At 36.2% G+C, this 11,538-nt stretch overlaps 1 non-coding gene across 1 annotated transcript; it reads right to left on the bottom strand.

Moving 5' to 3' along the window:
• Nucleotides 1–233: 233 nt before the first annotated feature.
• On the bottom strand, nucleotides 234–340 carry LOC111747708 (U6 spliceosomal RNA). Its single transcript, XR_002783673.1, has one exon. It is a non-coding gene; the product is annotated as a U6 spliceosomal RNA (small nuclear RNA).
• Between the last annotated feature and the right edge of the window lie 11,198 nt (nucleotides 341–11,538).

Here is an 11,538-nt window from a genome sequence, read left to right on the forward strand (position 1 = left end):
GCTGTGAGCAGCTTTCAAGTGAAGATGGCAGGCTGGAAGTCAGGACAGGGAAAAGAAAGGAAACAGGGACAAGGTCAAATTGAGGAGACAGTTTACAACTAAGGAACGTACTGTTTTTGTTAGGTGCCGTCGAGTCATAGTGACCCCACGTGTGCAGAGTAGAACTATCCCATAGGGCTTTCTTTATTTCTCTTTCTTTTTTCGTTTCATGATCAGTGTTTATTGTTAAACTCAAAAATATGGAAGGCTTCACGAATTTGCATGTCATCCTTGTGCTGGGGCTGTATTAATCTTCTCTGTATTGTTCCCATTTTAGTAAATGTGCTGCTGAAGCGAGCACCCACAGGGCTTTCTTTCAATCTTTAGGGAAACAGATCACCAGGCCTTTCTCTCACAGAGCCACTGCATTAACTGTTTGCAACACCAGGGCTCAAGGAATGTGCTGGAACTAGTATTTAAGGCAGAGAAATAGGCCATAATGAAGGAGACCGTAAGAAGGAAGGAGTAAAAGACAAGATTTTGAAACTTCCCTGAAGTATCCTTTTGAAAGGAAGCTTCCAATTCCCCATTAAAAACAATCCTAATATCATGGTTATATTAATACTGGAAGTTCCGTATTGGTTAGGGGGAATATTATACTTTAATCAAGCTCTTCTTGTCTAGGGGTAGAAACTGCACATTTTCTTGAGTAGATTTTTATCTTACGAATGACAGTGATAAATTTGGAAGGAACAAACTTCAACAGCATGCCTTAATAATGAAAATCTTCTCCAATATGGTTTGCTTTTTCTATTCACAGAAGGAAAGGTGGATGGCAGTTTCATAAAGTTTAAATTGAGGTAGCATAGCCCCTCTGCCCTGGGGAAGGGTTTAACAAGACTTTCGGTCAACTGTCTGCTTTTCATAATCCCCCATTGTATGAGAGAATACGGAAGGAGATATTTTGTCTAAAGGGTCGGGAGACTTCTGAGAAAATGGAATGAGACACAATTCTTCCTCTCTGAGTTTCAAAGTCAAGAGTTGTGGTAACAAGGGTACACTGTCTTGAGAGGACAAGAGTCTAGGGGAAACGTAGATTGGCTGGTGACCTGGGTTCAACACATCTGCCCAAGAGGGACAATGGAGAGCTAGTTTGTTTCAAGCAATTTTAAAGAGATTTATGGGTAAGTTTGTAGAATTTGGAAGGCCTCTCATATGGTTTTCTAATACCAATTATCAACATCTGAAAAGTTTGAACAAACATTCCACTGGTTCCATTGGGGCTTGATCTTGAAGAAGTCTTATTTTTTATTTATATTTTTATTCCTTAAGTACTCTTTTGTTTATTAAGATATTCTTTATTTGGCTGTGTTAATTCTTGTAACTTAATATTTTCAATAGAATACAATCCAGTTTTATTGATTATTTAAAATTCAACATACATAGTTTATGCAGAATCCATTTTTGGTTTCTACATCTCTTATAATTATCAATAATAATACTTTTTTATTTTTGAATTACATCTGCTTTTTTCCCCTTCAGTTTCCTGATTATATTTAGAAGAGTTAAGTCTATTTTATTACAAAGAAATAGTTCTTAAATTTATCTAGCATTTTTTCTTTCTAAATCATTTATTTCTGCATTTATATTTTCTTCTATCTCTTAGTTTCCTTAGAGCAGTTTTTAAACATTTTTAGTTGAAAGTTTGAGTTAATTTATTTTATCTTTGCTTTCCAATGAAGATAAAAGCAAAGGCAAAAATTGAACCTCTGGGTAGAGCTGAGGCCATTTCTCATGGGTTTTCTTTTGAAATGCTTTTTCTTACACAAATGTGGTTTGTACTCTTGATTTTTTCATCAACACGTTTTAAATTATTTGAACTGAATTAAAATATGTATTAATTTCTAGTGTTACTGAATTGTTATCAAAGAATATACATTTCAAATATTCTTATTTTGCATAATTTATGACATTTTCACTGCATCCTAATATATATTATCTTTTTTTTTAATTTGTGCATGTTGCAAGAACTTTTTTATGTATATTAATATTCTCCTATGCCTCTGGGAAGTTTCTGTTTTTTTATGCCTCTGGGAAGTTTCTGTAGCAGGGCAGACATCAGAAATAACTCTTAGGCTGTCCTGTCTTCCTTTCCTGGCTCTGGTTTCCCCCAGAAACACAGAAAGGGGTGTGACATCATCGTGACCCAAAAGTAGCCAGAAACCACCTCCATTCCCTGTCAGCACCTCGATGAGGTGGCATTACCTCAAAAGGGGAAACTTCCTGATACACCCAAAGAAAGTCTGTCCTAATTAGCATAAGGGTTCTTGGTGCAGAGATTCTCAAGGCCACATGTAACTCAGAAAAAAACAGAGAAGCCTTTAATACAGGTTACTCCCTGTTTCCCCCTCCAGTTTTTCACCTACTCATTGTGTTAGATGACACCCCTAGTACTCCATCACCTGGGATCTCTTACCCTCTTGCTTTTGGTTGTGTTCAGCGAAACGCATCTTTACGAAAAAAATCCTGCTCATGAATAGTCTCTTTGGTTTAATTATGTATTTACTCTTTAAGGTAATAATCAGAGGCTAATAAACGTGTACCTTGAAATACATTCCATTTTGTTTGTGCTTTCTTCCATTACAAAATAACAGAGATATATAAGGAGATAATAAATTTACTTTTGACTATGTTTTATGTATTTTGACCTGGGCTAACCCAAGTAAAGATTATTTATTTCGTTGTGGGTTTTGGTTACTACTTGAGAATGTTTTACTTGGTTTTCTGTTCTTTAACACAGAGACCTCCGTTTTAAGTAGTTGATCCTTAAGATCTTGACTCAAGTGACAGCATTGTTGAAATCTGCTTTTGTAGGTTACCTTCTCAAAGTAAACCTTTATTGTGAAGCATTCCCCTGTAAAGACATTGGAAGGTTCTTTGTTTTCTGTTAATAATATGGCCTTCCCAGAAAAGATCCATAAATTGCATTAATCACATTCTATTTTGTATTTTCACATATGTAGAAATTCGAAGCAATGATTCAAAATACATACGGAAATAATCATGAGCAATTAGTAACCAAGCGAATCTTGAAGAAAAAGAAAGAAGTGGGAAAACCTAGCCTACCATATGCTGAGATGTATTATAAAATGACAGGAATCAAGATGTTGTATTATTTGTGCAAGTATAGATAAGTAAAAACATTGGAAGTGAACTGAAGTCCAAAAATAGATCCACATATATAAGACTAAAATTTTGTGACAAATGTAGGGTTGCAGAACAATGGAGAAGCCACATTCTGTTTTGTCCTTTAGTTTCCAAATGGGGGAGTGAACCTTGAATTTTAGCCCATACCTCACACCATACACAATGATTGATTTCAGATGTAATATAGATCCAAATTCAAATAGTAAAACTTGCAGAGATAAAAACAAAATACAACATCTTCATGGCTTTAGGAAGGCAAGCACTTCTTAAACATCAACAAAAATATAAAGTAAAAGTTAAAAAAACTAAGACCATTCTTCAGACGAAGATTAGACTGGGCTATAAAACATAAAACAATAACTTGTAAAGGATGCCCCTCTTAGTTCAAGCAGATACACAAGATCTAATGTCTAGAGGCAGGATGAGAAGGCACAGGAAGGGACAGGAGCTGGTTGGATGGACATGGGAAAGAAAGGGGGAGTGTGCTGTCACATTGTAGGGATTGCAACTAGTGTCACATGACAATATGTGTACAAAACTTTGTACGAGATATTAACTTGAGCTGCAAAGTTTCGCACAAAGTACAATAAAAATAAATAAATAAATAAAATGCATTGGTCATCTAACAAAAAAAAAAAAAAACAACTGAACTACGTCAAAAATGAAGAACTTATTTTTACCAAAAGGCATCACTAAGTAAATGAAAAGATAATTCACAGAGAAAAAGATATTTCAACATATATAACAAAAGGCTTATATCTGGAATATATGAATAATTCATAATTTAGATGAAGGTCAAGTTATCAATATTTCTTTTTTGAGTAATGCTTTTTATTTCATATCTAAGAAATATTTGTCTATGCCAAAGTCACAGAAATTTTCTCCTATGGTTTCTGTGTTTCATTGCTAAGACTTCTTCTGGCCCAGTATTGAAAACGGTGAAATTAACAGGCATAGCATATAAAGAAACCCCCCCAAATTCATAATCTAAAACCAGTGTGTGAAAAAAACAAAACTCTTTTCAACCTAAATGTAAGCCTACATTAATCCACTATTTTATAAGAGATCCAAAAGCCTATTTTTTAAAGTAGCATTTTCTTGGTGGGGGGAGTTCAGTTTTATCAAATAAATCCAGTCTAATTATTCTCTGAATTTTCTGTTTTCTTTGCTTTTATCTTTTGAAATAAAATATGGTGACTTGATATTTAAAACGCCGTTTTCTTTGTGTAAGTGCTCAATATTTTTTAAAAATTTTCATAACTTTAAATGATATTGGTCATTACAAAGAGTCTGTCAGACTTATAATGAGACAAGTGATCTATAAAAAAAAATAGACTATCTTAATCTGACTAGAAAATTTTTGAAAATAGAGTTGGTCCATTCAGAAAAGAACAAAAAACATATAACATTTCTATTAAATAATGTTCATAGGTTAAACATGATGATAACATTAAGTTAATAAAAGCAACCAATTACTGTAAAGCCTCTGCTTCCATATCCTGAGTGATGTCCTTTCCCTGGCAGATGAGCTGAGCACTATTTGGGGGAGTACACGTTACTACTAATCTACCACGGCTTATGGTTATTTTAAGATCAATTTATTTGAATTTATCCTTGAAAGAGAGATGCAATTGTAATTAGGAGGCAACTAAAACATCTGGTAAATCTACTGGCCGATTTGAAAGGTTGGAGGAAATAAATAAGAAAGGGGGACTGATTCTAATGCCCTGATAGAGGGGAGGAGCTTCAAAGTCACTTTGAGGAGATTACAACCCCTGTAACTTGCCCACTTGTTTAGGATGACTGTTCACTTCTTCAAATACCACAGGTACAGTTTCCTCTAGTTAAATTAAAGGCAAAAAAATATGAATAAATAAAAAACAAATTTGCAATTCTTACTTTGAGTTAAAATATTTTTTTTTTTTAATAATCTGCATGCTTGGGTATGGTGTTTAATATATACCGGCTTAAGTCCGAGAAAGTTTATTTATTATCATCATATTTGAACATGCCTATTACATAAAAAAAAGTAATATTCGGTAGAGTGGAAATAGTTAACATGCTCAGCTGCTAACTAACAGCTTGTATGTTGGAGTCCATCCAGAGGCACCTCAGAAAAAAGGCCTGGCAATCTACTTCCAAAAAAATTAGCTATTTGTTACACAGAGAACTGCTATAAGGAACTGAGCCCATTGTAGGATTGAATTTGTTCACCAAATACGACTGCATCAAGTAAAATCTGAAAACAACACGCAGTAGTCTATCAGGACCAGGTCACACCTTTACCCACCCGCTATGGCTGTACATGTTCACTTCCTGTATCACATGAGCCCCAAGCAAACACATATGAAATAGAATATATGCTCTTAATGATAACTGCTTTGACTGCCACAAAAACTTGAGGTGCTTTCTCTGAATTTGGGGCCAGAGCCCTCACTCAGACATTCAGCATGCTGTCTCACAGTGTGGAGATGCGGTTCAGGTCACCACTTACATTGTTTTTCTGCAAAACCCAGAGTGCCTTGTTGACGTTATTCAGGGCATGAACTCTTGTGGATCCTTTTTCTTTTGGCTGAAAACAAAATAAAACAAGTGTTTACTGCACAGCAGAGAGACTAACCATCTCATTTTAGAGATGAAACTATTTATAAATTTGACTTCTGAGCTCAAATAGTTTAAAAGAACACAGATTGTGAAGCATTCATGTAATGCAGTAAAGGGCTTTGGGCCAATTGTATTCATCTTAGTACTTTCTTAGCATGGACAAATTACTCCTCAAGAATGATGATAGCATTTTTGTTCTACATAATGACTATTTTGGTTATGGTCAATTCTTCATTCTGTAGTCCGGTTTAGGATTATTGCTAGACCAGCAATGAAAGAAACATCAGCATGCATAAGATAAATAAGTACATTTGCTAGTAAAATAGATAAGCAAGTTAGGGTTTAAAACAGTTTTACGTCTAGTGAAATTCTAAAATGCAAAATTGGGTTGAAGGAAACAATTTCTGTGAATGATATTTTCATTGCCCCTGTCACTGAAGCTCAAAAACTCACAAATCCAAAAGCCATATCATTTCCTGCATTTTTAAACTGATATTTTCATAGTTTATTACAATTTATGGAGTAACTCCCCTTAATTTACTAGTGGAGTTTTAGAACTTCTACCACTAGGATGTCTGCTGGATTTAATCTTTCCTCGATGGCAGTGGGTTTTATTTTCATCTAGGAAATCCTAGTGGCACAGTGGTTAAGAGCTTCAGCTGCTAACCAAAAGGTTGGCAGTTTGAATCTACCAGGCACTCCTTGGAAACTCTATGGGGTAGCTCTACTCTGTCCTATGGGGTTGCTGTGAGCCGGAATTGATTCAACAACAATGAGTTTGGTTTGTTTTCATTTATTTTACCCTTTCAAATAATATTAACATATTATTCCTATGGTTTCCCACAACCTTGAGGACAACCTTACAAATAGAATCCCCATTGTTTACCTCTTAAAAACCTTTCCTCCAACAGCTTCAAAAAGATGTAGGTTTACATTTTGGTATGTTACCCAATTCCCACCACACAGAGAAAGAAAATAAGTTCTTAGAAAGGCAGAACGTTAGATCAAAGAAAAGCACCAGAAAAATAATCCTATTATGTATGTACAAATTTCAAAAATAACAGGCTGAATGATAATTTTAGGAATTTAAAGTTTGAGAAACAATTATTCAAATCAATCTTCTGCCTACTATTTAGATAGAACCCACATATTAACGTTTGGCCAGTTGCATAATTATTTCACTGATAGCCTAGGAACATTTGCCTGAGCATCAAACTTAAACATAAATGTTCAAGTGTACATACTAAATTCTACTTTTAACAAAAGCTGTAGTTTGTGATTCTAACATGGAAGCTGAAATCTGCCCTTATTAGAGCCCCTTTGGAGAGCAATTTTAATTTTATACCTGTAAGAAAAATAATTCCCTGTTAACCTTGGGGATGCCCTAAACTAGTAATCAAAATGCTGATGGTTCCAAGTAGAATTTTAAGATTTCTGTTCAAGAAGATATAAAACTCCCTTTGGAGGTGCAGGATATATCTCTGAAGAAACTTTTAGGATTAAAGGCCAGGATCTGGACTTGGGAGCATTCATGAGGGAGGCGATTCTGCTTTGTGGGAAAGGTGAGGTCCCCAGACGTGGGCTGACAGGTCTGTGATGTGAATCTGAAATGGATCACAAATTCTCCTTGCAGCAGCATTTGAAATTATGTAATGTGTATCTGGTTCTAAAAAGGAGTCCTGGTGGTGTAGTGGTCAAGCACTCAGCTGCTAACTAAAAGGTCAGTGGTTCAAACCTATCAGCTGCCCTAAGGGAGAAAGCAATGGCAATCTATTTCTGTAAAGATTACAGCCTTGGAAATCATATGGGGTAGTTCTATTCTGTCCTATAGGATTACCATGAGTTGGAACCAACTTTGCGGCAACGGGTTTGGAATTTTTTTAGTTTTATTTGATTCTATGAATGCTTGGTAGTTTCCCTACCACCTTGCCTCATAATGGCCAATGCCATGATATTTTATGCACCATTTTATCTTCAGTGTCTGTTACATATTAATTTCATTTTATCTATCCATGTATACTAATGAATATCTCAAGTTTTTTATCTTTTTTGTTTTGCTTTCTTTTTTTTCTCTGTAAGTCATTATTTTAAACCTTGAACCTACATGGCATTTGCTAGCCATGCCAGAATTGCTTTTTGTGGTGGAAGAGAGTTGACTTGGTTCATGAATTGACCAGAGTCACATCAGCAGAAAACAGTGGTTATGCAGATGGTCAGAGGTGAAGAGCTGCTGAAGAGACGAAAGCCTTGTGCAGAGAGCCAAACTGGGATGTGGAACCCATAAGCACCAATAGGAATTTTCGTAAATACTTGGAAGGCACTAGGATTTCTGCATTTGGTAATTATAACCAGGAATGATGCCAGGATGCAGGAGAAGTTGGGAACACACACTGGTGTGTGTCTGTGTATAGATATATATGTATATAATGTTCACATGTTCATAGGGTACAGATGATTATTCACACATTTATCTCTAACAAGTGAAATTAAGTCTAATTATACACAATAACCACAAACTGGCAATAAGCAAAAAGTTCAGCTAGAAGCAATAATTCTGGATTCTTTTATTTACTGAAGTAATTCTTGCAGTAAATCAGCAGGTTTTTTTTTTGAAGATCAATACAAGTTCAGACTTGTTGAGAATGCATTGGTCTGAATTTAATAATATGATAATTCCATATAGTCCTTGAAGAAGATGAAGCAAGAAAAGCATTAAGTGCGAGGGTTGACTTTGTATACAAAACCAGACATCCTATGTATTTAAGGAAAACAAACAAACAACAACAAAAAAAAACAGAAATAAGCAAAGACATTGGGGAAAGCCTTCACCGAGAAGAACCAAGGTATCCGAAGGACGGTTAGGACAGAGAGAAGCACAGAAATCAATTAAACAATTAAAATAACCTAGGAAGACCCCCCCCCCAGGCACATCCAATAGGACGTACAGAGACCAACTTGAAGTCTGAGGGTTTGCGTAAGAGAGTTTTAGAAGGCAAGTCATGGGGCTAGGACTTCTGTCAGCTTCGAATGTTAGCAAAGTTGTTATGGTTGCTGCTGTTGTGTGCCACAGAGTTGATTCCAACTTTGCGACCCTGTAAGACAGAGTAGAACTGCCCCATAGGGTTTCTTAGGCTGTCATCTTCACGGGAGCAGATCATTAAGTCTTTTCTCCTGCAGAGCCTCTGGGTGGGTTTGAACCACCAGGGTTCCTTACGCCAGCTATAGCTTGTATTCTATCTCCAAAAATCATTGTGTGAGGAGGGGGGATTTGCAGTGAGGGGGCAGGAGAAGAAACATAATTTGTCAAGATTCACTTGCTATGAGGGCAGCTGTGACTGTAGAAAGTAGGGGCTGAAGCACCACTTTTAAAAATAATACCAATCTAAGATTACTGCAGTCAGAAGATCTGAATCCAAGAGCTTTTCTCCCTATTATGACACCTCATTCAAGTGAACTCGGATTCATCCAGGATGTTATTGATCTATAGTAATACCCATCTCACAGAAATGCTCTGAAGTCATAAGGGATAATAGTTCTCAAAGAGGAGTGCCATATTCATCACGTATGCTATATTGACCTAAAATGGCTAGCTTTATTCTGCTGCCCACAGATTCATTGTAAAATAATTGCAAAGCACACAAAAGCCTGAAGATAATTTTAAAAAGTCATTATGTATTTAAAAGAAAAACCTTTAAAAGAAGGTATTCAGCAAGAAAGATAACAAATATTACAAGTAAATAATACCCATTAATTAACAAAATATAATACTCCAAATGTTCAGCCTGTTGCTCTGCATGTAATAGTCTATGCCAACCTGAAAATAATATTGTGAGACTGTTTGATTAAGGAATAGGTCCTGTATTGCTAGTTAAATCATCAATTAGTAAATTAGTAGCTTTTACTATATCTTATAATTTTTTTTTTTTATAAAACTGTACCTGGTTTGTTTCTTGCATGGAATTCTACTAAGATTAACGCAAACTTTCTGGAAAATAAGTCACGTACCAGTTTTTGCCCTGTCAGGCCTTCGAGGAGGTCTAGGAGGCGTCTCCCATCCTGCAGGTCACTGAAGAGGTTCTCTATGTGCTGCTTCCCAAACTGAAAGACAAAATATACTAGTTAAAAAACTCATGGTTTCAGTGATACCTCTCCACAATGATGTATAACATATAACATATTGAATATATAACATGTAAAAGGATTTCAGTTTTACTGGGATCCACAATCAATATCCATGCAAGCAGTAGTCAAGAAATCAAATGACGTGTTGTGATGGGTAAATCTGCTGCAAAGGGCCTCTTTAAGGTGTTAAAAAGCAAAGATGTTACCTTGAGGACTAAGGTGAGCCTGACCCAAGCCATGGTATCTTCAATCGCCTTATATGCATGTGAAAGTTGGACAATGAATAAGGAAGACCAAAGAAGAATTGATGTGTTAGAATTATGGTCTTGATGAAGAATATTGAATATACCATGGACTGCAAGAAGAACCAACAAATCTACTTTGGAAAAGTACAACCAGAATACTTCTTAGAAGGGAGAATGGCGAGATTTCATCTTCCATACTTTGGACATGTTATCAGGAGGGACCAGTCCCAAAGAAGGACATCATGTTTCGTAAAGTAGAGGGTTAGTGAAAAAGAGTAAGACCCTTGATGAGATGGACTGACACAATGGTTGCAACGATGGGCTCAAACACAGCAATAATTGTGAGGATGGCATGGGACTGGGGAGTATTTCGTTCTGTTATACAAATGGTCACTATGAGTCAGAACTGACTCAACGGCACCTAACAACAACAGCATATAACATATTGAATATACCATGGAATTCCAGAAGAACAAACAAGTCTGTCTTGGAAAAAGTACAGTCAGAACGCTCTTTAGAAGTGAGTATAGCAAGACTTTGTCTCACATACTTTGGATATGTTTTCAGGAGGGACCAGTCCCTGGAGAAGAACATCATGCTTGGTAAAGCAGAGGGTCAGTGAAAAAGAGAAAGTTCTTCAATGAGATGGATTGATATAGTCACTGCAATAATGACTCAAACATAGCAACAATTGTGAGGAAAGCGCAGGAATGAGCAGTGTTTTGTTCTGTTGTGCATGGGGTTGCTATGAGTCAGGACCGATTTGATGGTACCTAACAACATACATACATATATATATATATCAAACCAAGAAGGATGTAGGTGGTAGATTCAAGAAGAGGAGCAGAGACTGGGAAAGCTAAGCTAAGTGTCTTTGGGTACATTATAAAGCATGAACCCCAAGCCTACAACAGTCGTATAGCATCCAAGACACTAGGCCTAGAAAGTTTGAGCTTTGGGGCACGGTGTCTAGACAAAGGTCAACGCAGCAATCAGGGATATTGCTCTTGATCCAAAGTTATATGCACAGACCAACAGGTTCTTTTATAATTTTCCCTTGAAAACTGGAATAAACCAAAATGAAGAGTGTATAGGATTGGAAGCCAGACAGAGGCCTCCAGGTGCACCTAGAAAGAGGAGGCAGTAAGGTGACAGAGAAAAAATTCTTAGTATCATATATAATTTCCAAACTCATACAATCAATGCAATATTATTAAAGTGTCACAATTGAAATCTGAGTTGTATTTGTTATATCCACCACGTCCTCTAATACAGTGCTACTCAGAATGTTCCACCAAAGCATCCTCCAGCAGGAGACATTGAATGAATTTGTCTTAATTTGCATAAATTAAGCAACAACTGCATGTTCAAAATTTCTATG

Source organism: Loxodonta africana, chromosome X (genome assembly GCF_030014295.1).
Source record: "Loxodonta africana isolate mLoxAfr1 chromosome X, mLoxAfr1.hap2, whole genome shotgun sequence".
NCBI lineage: Eukaryota > Metazoa > Chordata > Mammalia > Proboscidea > Elephantidae > Loxodonta > Loxodonta africana.